General features: G+C 52.6%; 1 long non-coding RNA gene across 1 annotated transcript; it reads right to left on the reverse strand.

Moving 5' to 3' along the window:
- Positions 1–3,226: 3,226 nt before the first annotated feature.
- Positions 3,227–16,910, reverse strand: LOC122462296. Its single transcript, XR_006284766.1, has 3 exons — positions 16,900–16,910; positions 10,623–10,628; positions 3,227–3,697 (listed from the first exon to the last, which is right to left on the reverse strand). It is a non-coding gene; the product is annotated as an uncharacterized LOC122462296 (long non-coding RNA).
- Positions 16,911–18,002: the final 1,092 nt, after the last annotated feature.

The following is an 18,002-nucleotide window of genomic DNA, read 5'->3' on the forward strand; positions in this document are numbered from 1 at the left end:
CATTGTAAGATGAGCTGTTGCCAGCAGGAGAATGAGTTTGTGTGTGTGGTTTTTGAAAAAAGGGGGGGGTGGGAGGGGTGAGAAAACCTGGATTAGTGCTGGAGGTGACCCACCTTGATTATCATGCGCATTATAAAGAGGGGTTTCAAAGGGGGATGGGCTGTTGCCAGCAGGAGAGTGAATTTGTATGTGTGTTGGGGGGGGGGGGGAGAAAGGGTGAGAAAACCTGGATTTGTGCTGGAAATGGCTCTACTTGAGGATCACTTTAGATAAGCTGTTGCCAGCGGGGGAGTGAGGTGGGAGGAAGTTTTGTTTCATGGTCTCTGTGTGTATATAATGTCTTCTGCAGTTTCCACGATATGCTATGCATCCGATGAAGTGAGCTGTAGCTCACGAAAGCTCATGCTCAAATAAACTGGTTAGTCTCTAAGGTGCCACAAGTACTCCTTTTCTTTTTACGAATACAGACTAACACGGCTGTTACTCTGAAACCTGTTTTATGACTGTCATTAATATCTGCTTTGAAACCGTGAACCCAGTCAGGAGGGATCGTCTCCTGCCCAAAGCTCAATGGGCCGTTGTGGGACACCAGGAGGCAACGACTTTGTTAATTGTCCCTTTGCACTTGTAGGCTCCAAGGAGATTACCTAGATTCCTGGGGCTCTGTCTGCTGGCAGCTCAGGGGGAGCCAAGGCAGACTCCGAGTCTGCCTGGCAACCACTAGGGAGTGAGCGGCCCTTCCCAGGGAGCTCAGGAAAGGGGAGAAGCCATTTCTGAGTGAGTCTGGAGCCAGGCAGGGCAAGGGCAGGCCTGGCTGTGTGGGGAGCTGGGGGGTCCCAGGCCTGCATGCAGGGTTCCCCCGAACACTAGCCTCTAGGGACCTGACAGCAGATCCCGCCGCTGGGCTTTTCCTTCCCCACTGATGACTCCCAGTTTGTAGAGTTTTTTGCTTGGAAACTTCCCCAGCCAGGCTGAGTTTGCCCCCAGCTCCCTAGGTGAGACCTGTCACCACGTGGCCGGCTCTGCTCTGGCTGCTAGTCCAGGGCTGGCCTGCTGGGAGTGTGTCTGGACGCTGGACTAGGAGACGACAGTTTGGAGTTTAGTCCAGTTCTGTAATCTGCACCTTGAGCCCTGCACCCCTGTGTGGTGAGGGGAAATCCTGGGCCCGACGCCTCCTGATTCCTGCCTGAAGAGGCTCCCTGCCAGCAGAGATCAGCCCCTCTGCCGTGACCGAGGGGTCCAGAGTCATCTCTGAACCCGAGGATCATTCATGGAGTTTGTGAGTGCACCATCTTTCAGTTCGTCAGTCTGGGAGTTTGTTTTGGGGACCCCCTGCTCCCTGAACTGTGTCCTCAAGCCAGGGAGGAAGGGTTTGGGGATTTTATAACCTGCTGCATATTAAACCTGTGGAGGGACTGACCACTTCCTCCCACTTGTGAGTCCTTTGGGCTGTACTGAGCACAGTCAGCCACCCTGCTAAACCCCTGCAGAGAAGATATTGTGGTCATAGGTCATCAAGAGCCCCAGCAAAGTACGTGTACCAACGGGACACTGATCTTACATTTGCTACCTCAAGCCACGTGACTGGGGAAAGTCATGGGTATTAGCAGCATGGGCACTGGTGACCCTAAGAATCGTGTTTGACCCTGTTATGTGTATTTGTCTCCTGTTTAATATAATTATTGTGTTGAATACATTGTGTGTGTTTGTGTTATTTCTTGGAAGTCTCCAACTATCTGGCAAGTAAGTGGGGGTTACCCTATGGTTAGAGTTTTCCTCCCAAGCTGCCCTGGTGACCCTGCCAGGAAGGAGCGAGGGGGGTGAAGGTACGGCCAAATAAATTCATAGGGAAACATAAAGAAGATACACCCTGCTGAGTGGGTGGCGGGATCCAGAAGAACCCAGCCCTGTCCATCAAAACCTGTCAGCAGATTGGCATTAAAGAAGGTAGAGAGGGGGGTGCTACACACCCTTGACGAGGCTGCATGAAAAGGCTCCTTCCTCACCTTGAATTCTGGAGGAAGGAAATAAAAACAGCCGACAAGAAAATGTTTCCTCTCTCTTCTGCCCTTTGGAGTCTCACAGGGCGGAGCTACCAAACCGAAGCAGAGATCCCCGGGGTCAGCCTGAGTTAGCACTAAAGGACAGTCAGCGCTGACCGAGTGTCACCTTTTGGACCCACAGACTGTCACTCAGTTGTGTGTAGACGCGCCCTGCTTTGACCTGGAACAAACTCTCTCACGTCTGTTTCCTAGTTAGTAAATCCTTGGTCAGTTTCTATAGGGCTGGCTACAGGCCCTGTCTCTGGTGTGTGACCTAAGGTACAAACTGACCTGGGGCAAGTGGCTGATCGCTGAGACGGGGAGTAACCGGAAACTTTTGTGATCTTTGGTGCGTGGCACCCGGCGATCCCGAAGTCAGCTTGCTGGGTGCCGGCTGGACGGAGAGCCCACGGGACTGTCTGTGACGCTGGTCAGACTGTTGCAGGGCTTCGGGTGTTCACACCTGTTACTGGGCAGGTGAAATCTGATAGCACACACCCAGTTCGGGGCGTCTGCCCTGCTTCTTGACGCTCTGCTCTGCGGCTGCCACTCCCGGTCCGGCGCCACTCCAGACAGGTGACAGTGGGCTCCCCCCGCCGCCCGTCCAGTGCCTCCTGGGTGTGTGTGGGGGTGGGGGCTGCCCCTCGTCAGGGCCAGATGCGTGGGGTGTGTGTGTGTGACGGAAGCATGTTCACGTGGCAGGAGGGCAATGGGGCTCGCTCCTCCCTGCACGCGCTCGGGGCCCACACTGAGCTCAGCACAAGGAGGGGCCCTGGCAGCTTCCCCCCCCCATTTCTTTGTCCAGGCAAACCTGGCCTGGCAGCCTGGGGTCCACCGGGGCACCACCCAGGAGCCTGGCACCCACCCACATGCCCCAGGCTGGGCAGGGGCTGCTCTCCCAGTGTGGGGGGGGGGCGCTTTCTCTCCCACACAGCTGGAGCCGGCTGCCCAGGGGTGGAGCGTGGGGCGGGGAACGGGCAGGGAGCTGCTGGCTCTGGGTGGGAGCGGCTGCAGCAGCAGGTGGCTGGCACATGGGCTAAGGCGCTGATGGACGCTGGGGCATCGGTCTCCCCCTCGCCCCATGCTCTGTGGGCACCTGGATCACACCCCGGTGCCATCGGGGCGCGGCCCTCGCGGCCGGCCCAGGTCCGCGGCAGGACACCACGCAGCACGCCCAGCTCGGGGTCTATTTGTGCCTCTTTATTACGGAGCCATTTGTACATTTATAAAACGGGGACTCACGTCTCTCACATTCAGCAGAACAATGGGGTGACTGCGCCCCTCCCCCAGGACATCGCCCCTCACAGGCTCCAGGGTTGTGTGCGTCTGTCTGTCCATCCCCACGGACTGCGTGACTCTATGTGTGTGTCTGTCTGTCCATCTGCCCCAGGGACTGCATGGCTGTGTACGTCTGTCTGTCCATCCCCCACAGTCCACAAGGCCGCATGCTTCTGTCTGTCCATCCCCAGGGACCACATGGCTGTGTGCTTCTGTCTGTCCACCCGTCCCCCCAGGGATCGCATGCATCTTTCTGTCTGTTTGTCCCCCAGGGGGTGCATGCCTGTTGGCATGTGTCTGTCCATCCCCAAGGACTGCGTGGCCGTGTGTGTCTGTCTGTCCATCCCCAGGGACCACGTGGCTGTGGTGTTTAGATGCTGCTTGTAATTATTAGAATTGGGAGCACTGGCTGTTGGGAGTGTGAAAGGACAGGAAACAGGAAGAACTGGGAGGAGTTGTGAGGCTGGGAGAGAGCTACAGAGGGTGCAGCAGCAGCTTGGTAAAGAGGTTTCCACTTTTTAAAATAAAGTCCTGTTGAAGCTTGTTCATACCTTGTCTGGTTGATACATTTTGGCAATGAGGATGGATCTTCTGCCTCTGAACCCACCTGCACCCTTTCTGCAAACCCCAGGTGAGCCTCCAGTTGTTTTGACTACCTGGATCCATCTGTCTGAGACTTATCTGCTTACAATCAGTGCTACAGAGATTTCTGAAGTAAGAAAGCGTGCTCTGCTAATCCACTGCCTTGGAGCGGAAGGGCAGCGTATATTTTACACTTTTTCCCTTGCAGATGATAAATATGAGACTGCACACACTGCATTAAAGAATTTTTTGATGCCAAAAGTGAATGTAGTAGCTAATCGCTACAGATTTCCCCAGCGTAAGCAGCAACCAGGGGAAACCATAATGTAGTATATTGCTTCCCTGAGGAGTCTGATTGTAACTTGTGACTTTGGGAATACGGCAGATGAGATGATTGGAGACCAGCTCATTGAGAAAACAACCATGCTTCATGTAAGAGAACACTTCTAGAACCACAACTTACACTAGAAAATGCAATAACCATTGCTTCTCAGATTGAGTCAGCTACAGCTGAAGCCAAAATAATGAGCATGGATACAGGAGGCACAGTCCAGGCTGTGACTCCTTTGCAGAAAAGTTCACTACCACTGCAGACGCACAATTGCAAGAGGAAAACTAATGAAAAACCACCGAATTAGCAAATTCAAAATACAGTAAAAGCATGTTTTCGCTGTGGATCCCCACAACACCTTGCAAGCTACACAGGATGTCCAGCAAAAGTAGCTCAGTGCAATCATTGCAAAAAGATTAGACATTTTGCTACAGTATGTCGCAGCAGCCAGTTCAATCAACAGGTGCATGCAGTTACAATACCAGATGTTACTGTGCTGAGCGTGGACAAAATCACTACTGCACGTTCCAGAACAAATAAAGTGCACGGTAAACGTTTCCGCCATACCCTCAGGCAAATCACACTCTATTCAGCTAACGTTGGACACTGGCTCAGCAGTATCTATACTACCTGATTCCCGCTATCTGCATTACTTTAGAGATGTGCCTCTTACTCAACCCAAGCTTCCCTTGGTGTGCTATTTGAAAAACCATATTCCAGTACATGGCTGCCTGCCAGCAATAGTCACTTTTGGTGATTGCTGTGTAACTGCAGAGTTCTACATTGTCCACAAAGGCACTGCTGTCCTTGGCAGAGATTTATTGGCTGCTTTAAATCTCAGGGTGGTTAATGGACGAATTGATCTTCCTCAGCAAAGCACTCCTGCGGTACACACACCAGTTTCAGCTGGGACCCAACACCAGGTTGAGGAGAAACTCGGCTGTGCTTATGGGTTTCTGCAAAAAGTTAAAATGCGGAGTAATGTGATGCCTGTACGACAGAAGTTGTGGCGCTTACCATTTTCAGTCAGGGAAGCTGTTTCAGAGGAACTGAGAAAACTTGTTCAAAAGGAGATTATTGAGGAGATTGACTCCTCGGAATGGGTTTCACCTGTCGTAGTGACACAGAAGAAGGGTGGAGGCATTCGCCTTTGTGTGGATTTAAGGGAACCAAATAAAGCTATTGTGATTGACAGCCATCCTCTTCCTCACATAGAAGAAGTATTTGCAGAACTCCATGGAGCAAAGATGTTTTCTACTCTTGATTTGCAGAGCGCATACTACCAGGTTATGTTGCATGAAGATAGCAGAGACCTCACAGCATTTATTACACGAGGGACTATTTCATTTTAAACGTGTTCCATACGGTTTCGCTCAAGTGCCTTCCAAAAAATGATGTAATTGATTCTGAAGAATCAACATGGAGTTCAGTGCTATCTGGATGATGTTATCGTGTTTGGAAATACTTCTGAGGAGCATGACAATAACCTGCCATCTGGACTAAACTGCATCAGCACAGCAGGCCTCCAGCTCAGTCGGTCCAAATGCAAATTTAGACAAACTGAACTCTCCTTTCTGGGGCATACAATTTCACAGGCTGGACTAAAACCTGATCCAGATCATATCCTGACAATTTCAAATGCTCCTCCTCCAAGAGATTTGCAAACCTTACTTTCCTTCTTGGGTCTTACCTCCTGGTGTGCAAAATTCATTCCCAATTATGCTTCTGTCATTGAACCATTACGGGAATTACTAAGGAGAAGTTCAACCTTAGCGTGGACAACGGAGGCACAAGCTAGTTTCGAAACGGTGAAAGACTTGATTGTACATAGTCCAGTACTTGCACTATTCAGTCCTGCATTGCCCACAATTGTCTGATGCTTCTGATTATGGACTTGGGGCTGTTCTCACACAACTGCGTGAGGACAACACAGAGACGACGGTTGCATTTGCTTCAAGGACACTAAGTAATGCTGGGAGGAAATATTCTACTGTTGAAAAAGAAGCACTTGCTTGTGTCTGGGCTACTGAAAAATGGAGAACTTACCTGTGGGGCCGCACATTCAAGCTGCGCACAGACCACAGCCCTTTGACGACGTTGCTCACCATGAAAGAACTGGGAAGAGCAGGATACCGTATTGCTCAAGCGTCTGCAAGACTACTCTCTTTCAATTATGAACTGGAATATAAGCCTGGAACCAAAATGTGGTCACTGATTGCCTTTCTCGCCTGCCTTTGCCTTCGCCAGAGGGTCCACCAGAGGATGAGGATGTCGTGGTTGCACTTATTACAAGCACTCTCACTGCAGTTACAAGAGAACAATTTCAAGCTGCTTGTTCAACGTGTCCAATTCAACAAAAACTATGGGGAATTTCTGACAAAGAGATGGCCCGGTCACCCTAAAAACCTTGACCCAGTTTTGCTGCCTTATTTTAGAGTTTCTTTGTTTGATGGCTGTGTGCTACGAGGTACACACCGGCTCCTTGGGCCAGAAGAATTACAGTCAAAACTCATACACCTGGCACACGATACTCATCAAGGAATTGTCCGAACCAAACACCGACTATGGGATCTGTATTGGTGGCCAGGGATGGACTCTCAAACTGAAGCACTCATAAAATCCTGTGTCACTTGCCAAATGCATGATAAGAGAGCAGTGACATGTACCCCTCCATTACAGCCTGTTCCTCTTCCTGAAGCTGCATGGGAAAAAGTGGCGATTGACATTGTAGGACCCTTTGATACTGCTCCAAGTGACTGTCATTATGCCATCACTTTAATAGACTGTTTCAGTAAATGGCCGGAGGTAGCGTTTACATCGCAAATCTCTTCTGCTACAGTAATTAAGTTCCTCTCTTCAGTTTTTAGCAGGGAAGGTAACCCCAAAGAACTGGTTTCAGATAATGATAGTAAATTTACTTCCCTGGAGCTTGAAACTTTTCTAGCAGAGAGGAACATTTTACACAGAAGGTCATCCCTATACTACCCGCAAGCCAATGGGGAAATCGAACGGTTTAACAGAAGTTTGAAAGAGAGTTTGCAAACGGCTAAACTGGAAGGGCAATTGTGGATACCCTTCACTACTGATTTCTTGCAAGCATACCAGGCTACACAACATGCCACAACGCAAAGATCACCCGCAGAGTTACTGCGTGGGAAACAGATGAATACCAAACTGAACATTGCTGGATTGTTAAAGGCACAACCTGATGTCCCAACCGAGGATGATGTGAGAAAAACAGTTGAACAGAACCAAGCAAAGTCTAAGGCTTTCACAGACAAGCGGCGGGGTGCTAAGGAACCAAAGGTTGAGTGTGGTTCCTTCGTTAGAATACGAAAACCCTGAATTTTACGCAAAGGGGACCATAAATTCACAGCTCCTCTTAAAATCATAGAGAAGAAGGGACCTTACACCTATCGACTTTCTGATGGGCGGGTATGGAATGCTTCTTATCTTGCATCTGCCTTTGCACCAAGAGGAGCTTATGCCAACACCCAGTCTGCATTGGATGACTTCACTGTCGTATCCGCAGAACAAGACATTGCCCCAGAACCGGGGCTTGAGAGACGGCCTGTCAGACCCAGACGACCACCTGTCTGGACTATGTGGTATCTACAGTGTTTTCAGTGTAATATTTCTGCCAACAGTAGTGTCTTGTATCATACTTGTTCCTGTGGTTAGAACAACAGTGTTTATTGTAATTGGGAGAGTTTCTTAAGAGAGGAGGGAATGTGGAGTTTAGATGCTGCTTGTAAGGATTGGAATTGGGCGCACTGGCCGTTGGGAGTGCGAAAGGACAGGAAACAGGAAGGAGAGGGGAGGAGTTGAGAGGCTGGGAGAGAGCTACAGAGGGTGCAGCAGCAGCTTGGTAAAGAGGTTTCCACTTTGAAAATAAAGTGCTGTTGAAGCTTGTTCGTACCTTGCCTGGTTGATTCAACAGCGGCCGTGTGCGTCTGTCTGTCCATCCCCAGGGACCGCGTGGCTGTGTGTGTGGTGGGGGACGTGAGGTTGTGCACACACCGGGGCTGTGGCATGGGGGCGTTGGGATGCTCCCGGGTGCTCAGCCTCCTGCCCTGCTTGCAGGCCTGTTGTTCCCATGCGGGGTCTTTCCCCCGTATCCAGACACCCCCTTGCCAGGCCTGTGCTGGCAGCTCAGCTCGGACACAGCCAAATGTGTGAGCCCTGGGGGCAGCCAGGCGCACAGCACGGGCAGCCTGTGGCTGCAGGGCCCTGGGGCGTGGGCCGGCCAGGTGCCCACGTGGGCGCGTGGCTGTGTCTGAGTGCGCACCCCTTTGTGGGCGCTCCTGTGAGGCCGTTCCCAGGGGTGCCCCGGGGCACATTCCCCGAGCCCCGGGACTGCGCCATGCGCGGGTTCATGGCACCGTGGGCCCACGAATCCAGGCCTCATGCAGGTCTGTCAGCGTGGCCCTGCACACAGCCGGGTGCTCTGTGTGTGCGTCCCGGGGCGCCTGTCGCCCTGTGTCTGTCTGTCCAGCCCCCCAGGGAGCGTGTGGCCGTGTGTGTCTGTCTGTCCGGCCCTCCAGGGAGCATGTGGCTCCTTGTCTGTCTGTCCAGCCCCCCAGGGAGCGCGTGGCCGTGTGTGTCTGTCTGTCCAGCCCCCCAGGGAGTGCGTGGCCGTGTGTGTCTGTCTATCCAGCCCTCCAGGGAGCATGTGGCCGTGTGTGTCTGTCTGTCCAGCCCCCCAGGGAGCGCGTGGCCGTGTCTGTCTGTCTGTCCAGCACCCCAAGGAGCGTGTGGCCATGTCTGTCTGTCTGTCCAGCCCCTCAGGGAGCACGTGGCCCCGTGTCTGTCTGTCCAGCCCCCTAGGGAGCGCGTGGCCGTGGATACGCCGGGACGGTGGCCTGAAGTTGTCGGGATGCTCCCAGGAGCTCAGTCTGTGCCCAGCCTGTGGGCTGCTCTGAGCCATGGGGGGTGGGGGGAGGAGGAGTCTACTCGGGGGGGGGGCCCTTCCCCGATCACGCCCCTCGCCTCCCCACTCCCTGCAGCTGGGGGTGGGGAAGGGAGCACAGGGCACCAAGCCCAACGGCTGGGCCTGGGGCTGAAAGCGAAGGGGCCGGAGGGCTAAGAGCCCCTGCAGGGATAGGAAGGGGGCGTCCCTCCCTTGCCCAGTGTTCACACGGTAACACCGCCGCCCCCCTCCCCTGCAGCCACGTCCTGGTGCTGGCCCGTTACCCTGGGAGCAGAGTCTGTAACTACAGTGCAAGGTGCTGCCCCCCCGGCCAGGACCCTGCTGCCGCGGTGACCCCTCAGGGCTAGGTTCTGCCCCCCCACACACACACCTGGTGCCCCCGAGGGGCTGTGCCCTGCCTCACTCCACCCACCCAGGGCTGCACCGTCGGGTGGGCAGAAGTGGGGTCTGTGCGTGGACGGGGCTGCATCAGGGTGGGGGTGTGGGGAGCTCGGGGGGGGTGCACTGGGGTGGGGGTGCAGGACGGGGCATTCGTGGGGGTAGTTGGTGCAGGGGGGGTCATGCAGCCGGCTGGTGCAGCCACAGGGGGCGCTTGCTGGGCGGGAGGCTCTAGGGCGGCCCAAGGCTGTTCGGAGCGAGGCCCTTTCCCCGTGGGGTGGGAGCTACTGGGCTGCAGCCCCCCCCCGGCAGTGTGTGGGGGGGGAGGTGTTCATCCACACTGGGGGGGGTTCACCTCCACAGCCAAATGCAGCATTTTCATGCGGTCCCTGCCCCCCCCCCACGTCCCCCGGTCCCCATGCTGGGCCCGATCCTCAGGCCGGGCTGTTTTCCGGTGCCGCGTCTGTCCAGGCCGGCTGCTCCCTGGGGCAGGGCTGCGCGGCTCTGTTCTGCCCCAGGTGCTTCGTGCTGGGCCGACCCCGGCGCTGGCTGGGCGTGGGGCTGCCGTGCTGGGCCGGTCCTGGGGCTGGGCGGGAGGGGAGCGGGCAGGCGTGGCTGACAGGCTGGGGCGGGGGGCCAGCTGGGGAGGGGATGGGCCCGGTGCCTGTCGTGCCAGGCGCTGGCGCCGTTCTTGGTACAGCCTGTGGGGCTGGGGGACCCTTCGCGCCCGCAGAGCTGAGCCCGGCCTAGCAGGCGAAGTCCTCGAAGACGCCTTGGTGGGCGTCGCGGTGGCGCTGCAGTGGAATCTTATAACACAACACACAATGTTGCTATTGTCAGTTGCTGGCTGCGTGTGTGTGTTCTCTCTGCAAGCTGCACGAGCTCTGGCCAGAGAACCCGTGCAGCAGACTTCAGTCGAATTGCCCAAGAAGACCACAGAGTCTGTTGAGTGGTGAAGGCGCTTGGCCAGGTTTATTGCCGATAAAGCACAGTATTAGTGCCCTATACTTGCTATAGGTGCCCTGACTACATGTACGCCCGTGACAATGGACTAGCTCAGTGAATGGCAGGACTTTGAGACCCCCCTCTTTATACATCGATATAAACAAGTTACGTATTGCGCCTCTGACGTGGTTAGTTACTATCCCTTATCTTGTACCTGTTGGTTGGATCAAGACATCTCTATCCACCAACCTGTCATCCTGTCCTTACCTTTAGCAGGGATCAGTGTGTCCCAGTATCATCTCTGGGGAGTGTGTTTACACCATAACCTTGTATTGGGCTGTTCTGGGACTGGCACCACCCTTCTGGAATGCTAGGAGTGCTTGTGTTTTTGCAGGACCAGCCCTGTTCTTGCCAAGTTCATATGAGGCAATGAACCTGCGAGCAGGCATCTGCTTTGTAACTGGGCCTGCTTTTGCTCATAGCTTGACTCTTGCTAACTTTGCTTTATATCAGCAGGGCCTGACTTTAGTTCAAGCCTGAGGCCTTACACTAGGCCTCTCTGGTTCTCTCTTTCTACTACAGTTGCCACACATTTTACTAGGACAACAATGACCAGCAAACTATGAGTTTTCAGATGATATCTCACAAGGCATACTTGTACAAAGATTATTGCAATAAGGGGTGAATACAGGGGAAGAGTCTGTCACATCTCCCCCCCTGCAATGCTGCAGGAGGGTTAGCCAGTGGCTGACCTGGAGGCAGTAGGTTAGAGCTCCTTGTTTTTGGAGTATATAGGCTCCAAAGATGGCCTAGGAAGGAGCACTATGGAAAGGGATCTGGGGGTCATAGTGGACCACAAGCTAAGTATGAGTCAACAGTGTAATGCTGTTGCAAAAAAAGCAAACATCATTCTGGGATGTATTTGCAGGAGTGTTGTAAGCAAGACACAAGAAGTAATTCTCCTGCTCTACTCTGCGCTGATTAGGCCTCAACTGGAGTATTATGTCCAGTTCTGGGCCGCATATTTCAGGAAAGATATGGACAAATTGGAGAGAGTCCGGAGAAGAGCAACAAGGATGATTAGGGGTCTGGAAAATATGACCTATGAGGGAAGATTGAAAAAATTAGGTTTGTTTAGTCTGGAAAAGAGAGACTGAGAGGGGACATAAGAACCGTTTACAATATCTAAAAGGTTCTTACAAGGAGGAGGGAGAAAAATTGTTCTCCTTAACTTCTGCGGATAGGACAAGAAGCGATGGGCTTAAATTGCAGGAAGGGAGGTTTAGGTTGGACATTAGGAGAAACTTCCTAGCTGTCAAGGTGGTGAAGCATTGGAATAAATTACCTGGGGAGGCTGTGGAATTTCCATCACTGGGAATTTTCAAGAGCAGGTTAGACAAACACCTGTCAGGGATGGTCTAGATGGTGCTGGTCCTGCCATGAGTGCAGGGGACTGGACTTGATGACCTCTCGAGGTCCCTTCCAGTTCTATGATTCTATGACTCCAGTGAAGAAGCTTGGAATTTGAGCCTTTAGTTCTGTTTAGCCAGAGTAAGGATGAATGATTCATCAAGAGATGTAACTTTCTGTTTAAAAGGTAGGGCCTTAATTGCTTAGCTACCCATGACATAGTATAGCATTCCTTCCCTAGGACAGAATAATTCAGTTCAGTGAGTGACAATTTATAGCTTAAGAAAGCAATTGCGTGTTTCTTGTTCTTCTCCTGTTTGCATCAGTGCAATGTCTCGATCAACATCTGACGCATCCGTACACAATTCAAACATTTTGTCAAAATCAGGGCTAGCTAGAACAGGCTTTGCAGACAAGATTTTCTTTATCTTATCAAACCCTTTCTGAGATGCCTTCACTTATATGACTTTGTTAGTTTAATCTTTTTACATAGAGCTAAGATGGCAGATACAATGTCAAAGATTGGACCGGTTTGGGGTACAGGGCAATTTACAATGGCTTCAACTTTTAAGGGATCGGGTATATTGGACACCGTCCCTTCCCGGGACCAGTTTCCCAAATAAGGAACTCTGGCTGCTCCATTTTTACACTTAGAGGCTTTTATGGTTTGTCCTGTCTCTTTGAGCTTGGACAGCCCAGTCTCCAAGTATTTTTCGTGACATGCCCAGGTGTTGCTAAACACTGTGTTGTTGTCCACCTATGCCATTGCAAAGTTTTGTAGACCATTTAACTCTTGGAAGGTGGCTCTGGCATTAATTAACCCAAATGGCAACATTATGAACTCATAAAGCCCCATATCAGTGATGGAAGCAGGTTTTTTCTGGGCATCCTTATCTAAAGGAATCTGCCAATAACCTCCAGTTAAATCAAAAGAGCTGAGATATTTTACTTTGCTTAAAATGTCCAGCACATCATCAGTTCTGAGCATGGGACACACATCTGGTACTGTGACAGCCCTGAGTTTTCTATAATCAACACAAAACCTTACAGTGTTTTCTCTCTTAGGGAATATAGGCAGGCGGATTGGCTGCCCATAGACCCGGAGGAGGATGGGCCACTCCCCCCATAATGGACCACAGGGACCAAGACCATAAGTGACGCCCAAGAGCTGTCAGACTCTTTAATTACTCCTCAGTCTAACACCTTTCGCATTTCTGTATGAATTTGTTCCTGTACCTTGCCAGTAGCCCTGTCGGGTCTGCTGGGAGGTGGCTGTGGTTCTTCTATGGTGATTTTATGAGTCAGCAAGTGTGTCTTCCCTGGCTTGAAAACCCTTCATGTTCTTGCAGCACAGAAAACACCTCTTCTCTTTCAGCTGGTGCTAATGCACTACAGATATTGTGGTCTTCCAGAGATGAATCAGTTTGGCATTCAGCCCTCAGATCAATGAGGTTGTGTGCCTCAGTTTCCCCTTGCACACAGCAGATCATGTTTACCATGGCTTCCCTGCTGTGACAGGCTGTACGTCTGGTTACATGTACCAGCTGTGGGACAGTGCCACCATGAGGCTTTTCAACATGATGTTTCTTCATTTACCATTCCAGTCTGTGTATACCTTCCCCTCCCCCCAGGAGCTCCATCCCCACTTGGCAGGGAGGGTTGCAGGGATGCAGACAGGGATAAAGGGGGGCATGACCCTCAAAAGTTTGGGGATCACTGTTTTAAAGTCTTTTTAGAACAGGAGGGAAAGGTCTTGGGTCTCTCAATTTCTGATGAAGTGAGCTGTAGCTTACGAAAGCTCATGCTCAAATAAATTTGTTAGTCTCTAAGGTGCCACAAGTCCTCCTTTTCTTTTTCCTCTGTAATTCTTTTGGCTTTTAAAGACACTAGACACATGCCTTTGCCTCATTCCCTAGTGTGTTACATCTAGGTAATGCTGTCTGGCCTTGCAGCTTTGAGCTGTGTAGGGGGGCCGTGGTCTGAATGAGCTCTCCCCTGCTGTCTATTGATGAACTGGAGGAAAAGACCAAGGAGCAGACTGTATTTGCATAGACACACCTGCTTTGCCAAGGTGATCAGCTCTGGCTGTGTTAGGTTAAAATTCATTGAAGTCTTGGGCCCGGGGTAATGAAATGTTGTTATCCTTACGGTGTGACTAAAGGGCAGCAGAACTGAACTTAACAAACCCTGCGGAGTTTATTTGCTCAAATAAATTGGTTAGTCTCTAAGGTGCCACAAGTCCTCCTGTTCTTTTTGCGAATACAGACTAACACGACTGCTACTCTGAAACCCTGAGGGGTCATCATACCTGTAGCCTCATTAACTAAGCGTGGGGTAATGAGCCACAGGGGAGTGGGGTGTATTGGGGTCAAGTTTAAGGGGCTTAGATGCTAATTGACTCTCTCTAGGGTTTAAAGTCAGAACTGATTAGGCCCAGTTGAGAGTCCTAGTTTCTGCTTGTTGATCCCTACAGCTGAAATGACTGATAAGCTGGTCTAGGGGCTGAGCCATGGACCTGGCATGGGGACAGGGTTCCAGGGAAAGGCGATACAGAAAGGACATCAGCAGCCCAGTGAAATCACTGGGCTACGTAGCAGAGCCTCTGAACATGGCACTGCAGCTCAAGGCAGTGGGATGAGAGACAGCAGCAGCATCAAAGGCACCTCCTACCCAGCACATCCTAGAGCCGGAGTTCCCAGTAGCTGGGTAGGTGGTTGTGGTGCTTTAGGACTGTTCTGGGCTGACCCAAGCAGGGGCTGCAGGTTTGTATAATTTTTGGCGGTGTCCAGAACCCACCCCTGCCCAAACTCCGCCCCCCACCTGCCCAAGGCTCTGGAAGGGAGTTTGGGTAGGGCTGGGGGGTTTGGGGTGCTGGAGGGGCTCAGGGCTGGGGCAGAGGGTTGGGGTATGGGGGGGATGAGGGCTCTGGCTGGGCCTGGGGATGAGGGTTTTGGGGTGTGGGAGGGGCTCAGGGCTGGGGCAGAGGGTTGGGGTGTGGGGGGGGTGAGGGCTCTGGCTGGGCCTGGGGATGAGGGTTTTGGGGTGTGGGAGGGGGCTCAGGGCTGGGGCAGAGGGTTGGAATGCAGGGGGATGAGGGCTCTGCCTGGGACTGGGGATAAGGTGTTTGGGGTGCTGGAGGGGCTTAGGGCTGGGGCAGAGGGTTGAGGGTGTGTGTGGGGGGGTGAAAGCTCTGGCTGAGGGTGTGGGCTCTGGGGTGGGGCAGGGCTGGGGATGAGTTTGGGGTGCAGACCGGCTGCTCCGGGCCAGGGGCCAGAGAGGAGGACTCACCACAGCCCTTTCCCTGCCGGCAGCAGCGAGCTCTGGGGGAGGAACCCCCCCTTCCCTTCCCTTCCCCCCCCCCAGCAGCACACTCCCCCCCACCACTGTCAGTGCACGTGCTCCTAGGGCCCCTCTCAGGTCCTGGAATCTCCCTCGCCTCCCCCGTGGTGGGTGCCGGGGGGAGCTGCGTGCGCCTCCCCCCTGCTGTTGCCCCTGACTGTGGCCTCACTGGGGGCGAGGGATGGGGCTGCCCCTTGCCCAGTGTGGGGCAGGAGTGGTGACTGTGGGCGGGGGCCCCCTGTGCTGGTGGAGGGTCCTGCCGGAAAAGGGAAGGTGTGAGGTGGAAGGGCAGGTCAGTCAGTCTGCCCTGGCCGTGGAGCCGGGGGCACCAGGTCCCTGCGGCTGCAGGGAGGCAGCATGGAGCTGCAGGGAAGAGGCAGGGATGCTCTGCGCGTGGGCAGCAAGCGGGGGCCGGGGGACACTCAGGGGAGTCGTGGCGGGGGGCAGCAGGTGGGGTCAGGGGGGACACCCGGCCCCAAATATGGGTGGAGCTGGGCCCCTGGGCTCTGAATATTGCTGGTGCTCAGGCACCACGTGGAGACAGAACTTGCCGCCCCCGGACCCAAGGGCACAGCAGAGCAGCAGGAGAGGTGATGGTGACATCAGAGCGGCCAGACTGGGTCAGACCCAAGGTCCATCCAGCCCAGAGTCCTGTCTGCCGACAGACGCCAATGCCAGGTGCCCCAGAGGGAGTGACCAGAGCAGGGAATCACCCAGTGATCCATTCCCTGTCACCCATTCCCAGCTCCTGGCAAACAGAGGCTAGGAACACCATCCCTGCCCAGCCTGGCGAATCGCCATCGATGGACCTGTCCTCCAGGAACGTCTCTCGCTCTTTTTTGACAGCAGCCAGAAGCGAGAGGTGGCAGCAGCAAAGGCGAGAGGTGCCCAGGGCTGGAGGTGACCCCACCTAGATGCACGCCTGGGCTCTGGGACTACGCTAACCTTGGACAATAAACCGTGAGTCAGTGAGTGCAACAGAGGACCAGGGGGAGTGGGGTGTTAAAGGGACATTTCTCTATTGGACTTTTACAATGCAAGGTGGGAAACTGAGGCACAGAGCACGGCCCAAGATACTGTGTGTGTGTGTGTGTGGGGGGGGGTTACTTTACTTTTCAGTCCTGGTTACTGCATTTCCCCAATTAATGCTGCTTCACTGCCCTTAATAACTCTTTTCTGTTATACCCAGACTCAGGGCTTGAGAGAGGGAAAGTACTGCCTAATAGAGGCACCATGGGGAGGTGTTTAATTTTCCTGGATTTGTGGGTGGGTCTCAAGTTGTTTTAATTTTGAAAGGACCCCCTAGATATTGAACCTGGCCCTCGTTCCTGCCTGTAACCCCTGGCAGAAGGGTTACAGTTTTACGGCATCCTGCTGACGTGATGGGAGGTACAGTCTCACCAGAGACCGAGGCTGGGAAATTAGCTAAAATACATGCTGGCTGTTCCATTGCTCTCTGTTCGCTGAAATTGTCCCTGCCCCAGTGGTGATGCCCCCAGCACAACCAGAAACCTCACACTCTTCTGACCTTCTGACTTCTCTGTGCTGGACTATGTGAAAAGAGGCTTTTTAAACCCTTCAGCCCTTCCCATTTTAACACCCTGCAGAAAAACTTTGGCAGGTCAGGGAGTCAGGTCCACAAGTTGTCACTGTGGCAGCCTGACTGAAGGAACAGAGATTGAGGACCAGGAGTGCCCTTGTCCAAGCCTTCCCTCCTCCAGAAGATTCTGCTGCAATTAAGGACAATATGTATTCCTCCCCCGCCCCCGCACGTATGACGTCTTCTAAAATGTAATAGTGACTCTAGCCTGTTTTTTTTTTAAACCACCCTACTGTACAGACGTCTAAACCAGGCATACAATTCTCTATTATGTTTTATAATGTGGTTTAACGGTTCTAGAGAAGGAAGCTCTCAGTTAAATGTGGTCAGTTTTAGAGTAAATTCTATAGATGGCTACTGGCTTCAGCCCTACAAAATTCAGTTCTAACTAAACAATTCAATTGAAGTGGGCTGTTATCAACAGGATGACAAATCACTTTTGTAGTGGTAATCAGGATGGCTCATTTCAAACAGTTGACAAGAAGGTGTGAGTAACAGTAGGGGGAAATTAGCATGGGGAAATTAGTTTTTGTAGTGACCCATCCACTCCCAGTCTTTATTCAGGCCTAATTTGATGGTGTCCAATTTGCAAATTAATTCCAGTTCTGCAGTTTCTCACTGGAGTCTGGTTTTGAAGTTTTTTTTGTTGAAGAATTGCCACTTTTAGGTCTGTTATTCAGCATCCAGGGAGGTTGAAGTGTTCTCTGACTGGTTTTTGAATGTTATAATTCTTGATGTCTGATTTGTGTCCATTTATTCTTTTGCGTAGAGACTGTGTGGTTTGGCCAATGTACATGGCAGAGGGGCATTGCTGGCATATGATAGCATATATCACATTGGTAGAAGTGCAGGTGAACGAGCCTCTGATGGTGTGGCTGATGTGATTAGGTCCTATGATGGTGTCCCCTGAATAGATATGTGGACACAGTTGGCAACGGGATTTGTTGCGGGGATAGGTTCCGGGGTTAGTGTTTTTGTTGTGTGGTGTGTGGTTGCTGGTGAGTATTTGTTCAGGTTGGGGGGCTGTCTGTAAGCGAGGACTGGCCTGTCTCCCAAGATCTGTGAGAGTGATGGGTCGTCCTTCAGGATAGGTCGTAGATCCTTGATGATGCGTTGGAGAGGTTTTAGTTGGGCGTTGAAGGCAACAGCTAGTGGCGTTCTGTTACT

This window comes from Chelonia mydas, chromosome 11 (assembly GCF_015237465.2).
Source record: "Chelonia mydas isolate rCheMyd1 chromosome 11, rCheMyd1.pri.v2, whole genome shotgun sequence".
Taxonomy (NCBI): Eukaryota; Metazoa; Chordata; order Testudines; family Cheloniidae; genus Chelonia; species Chelonia mydas.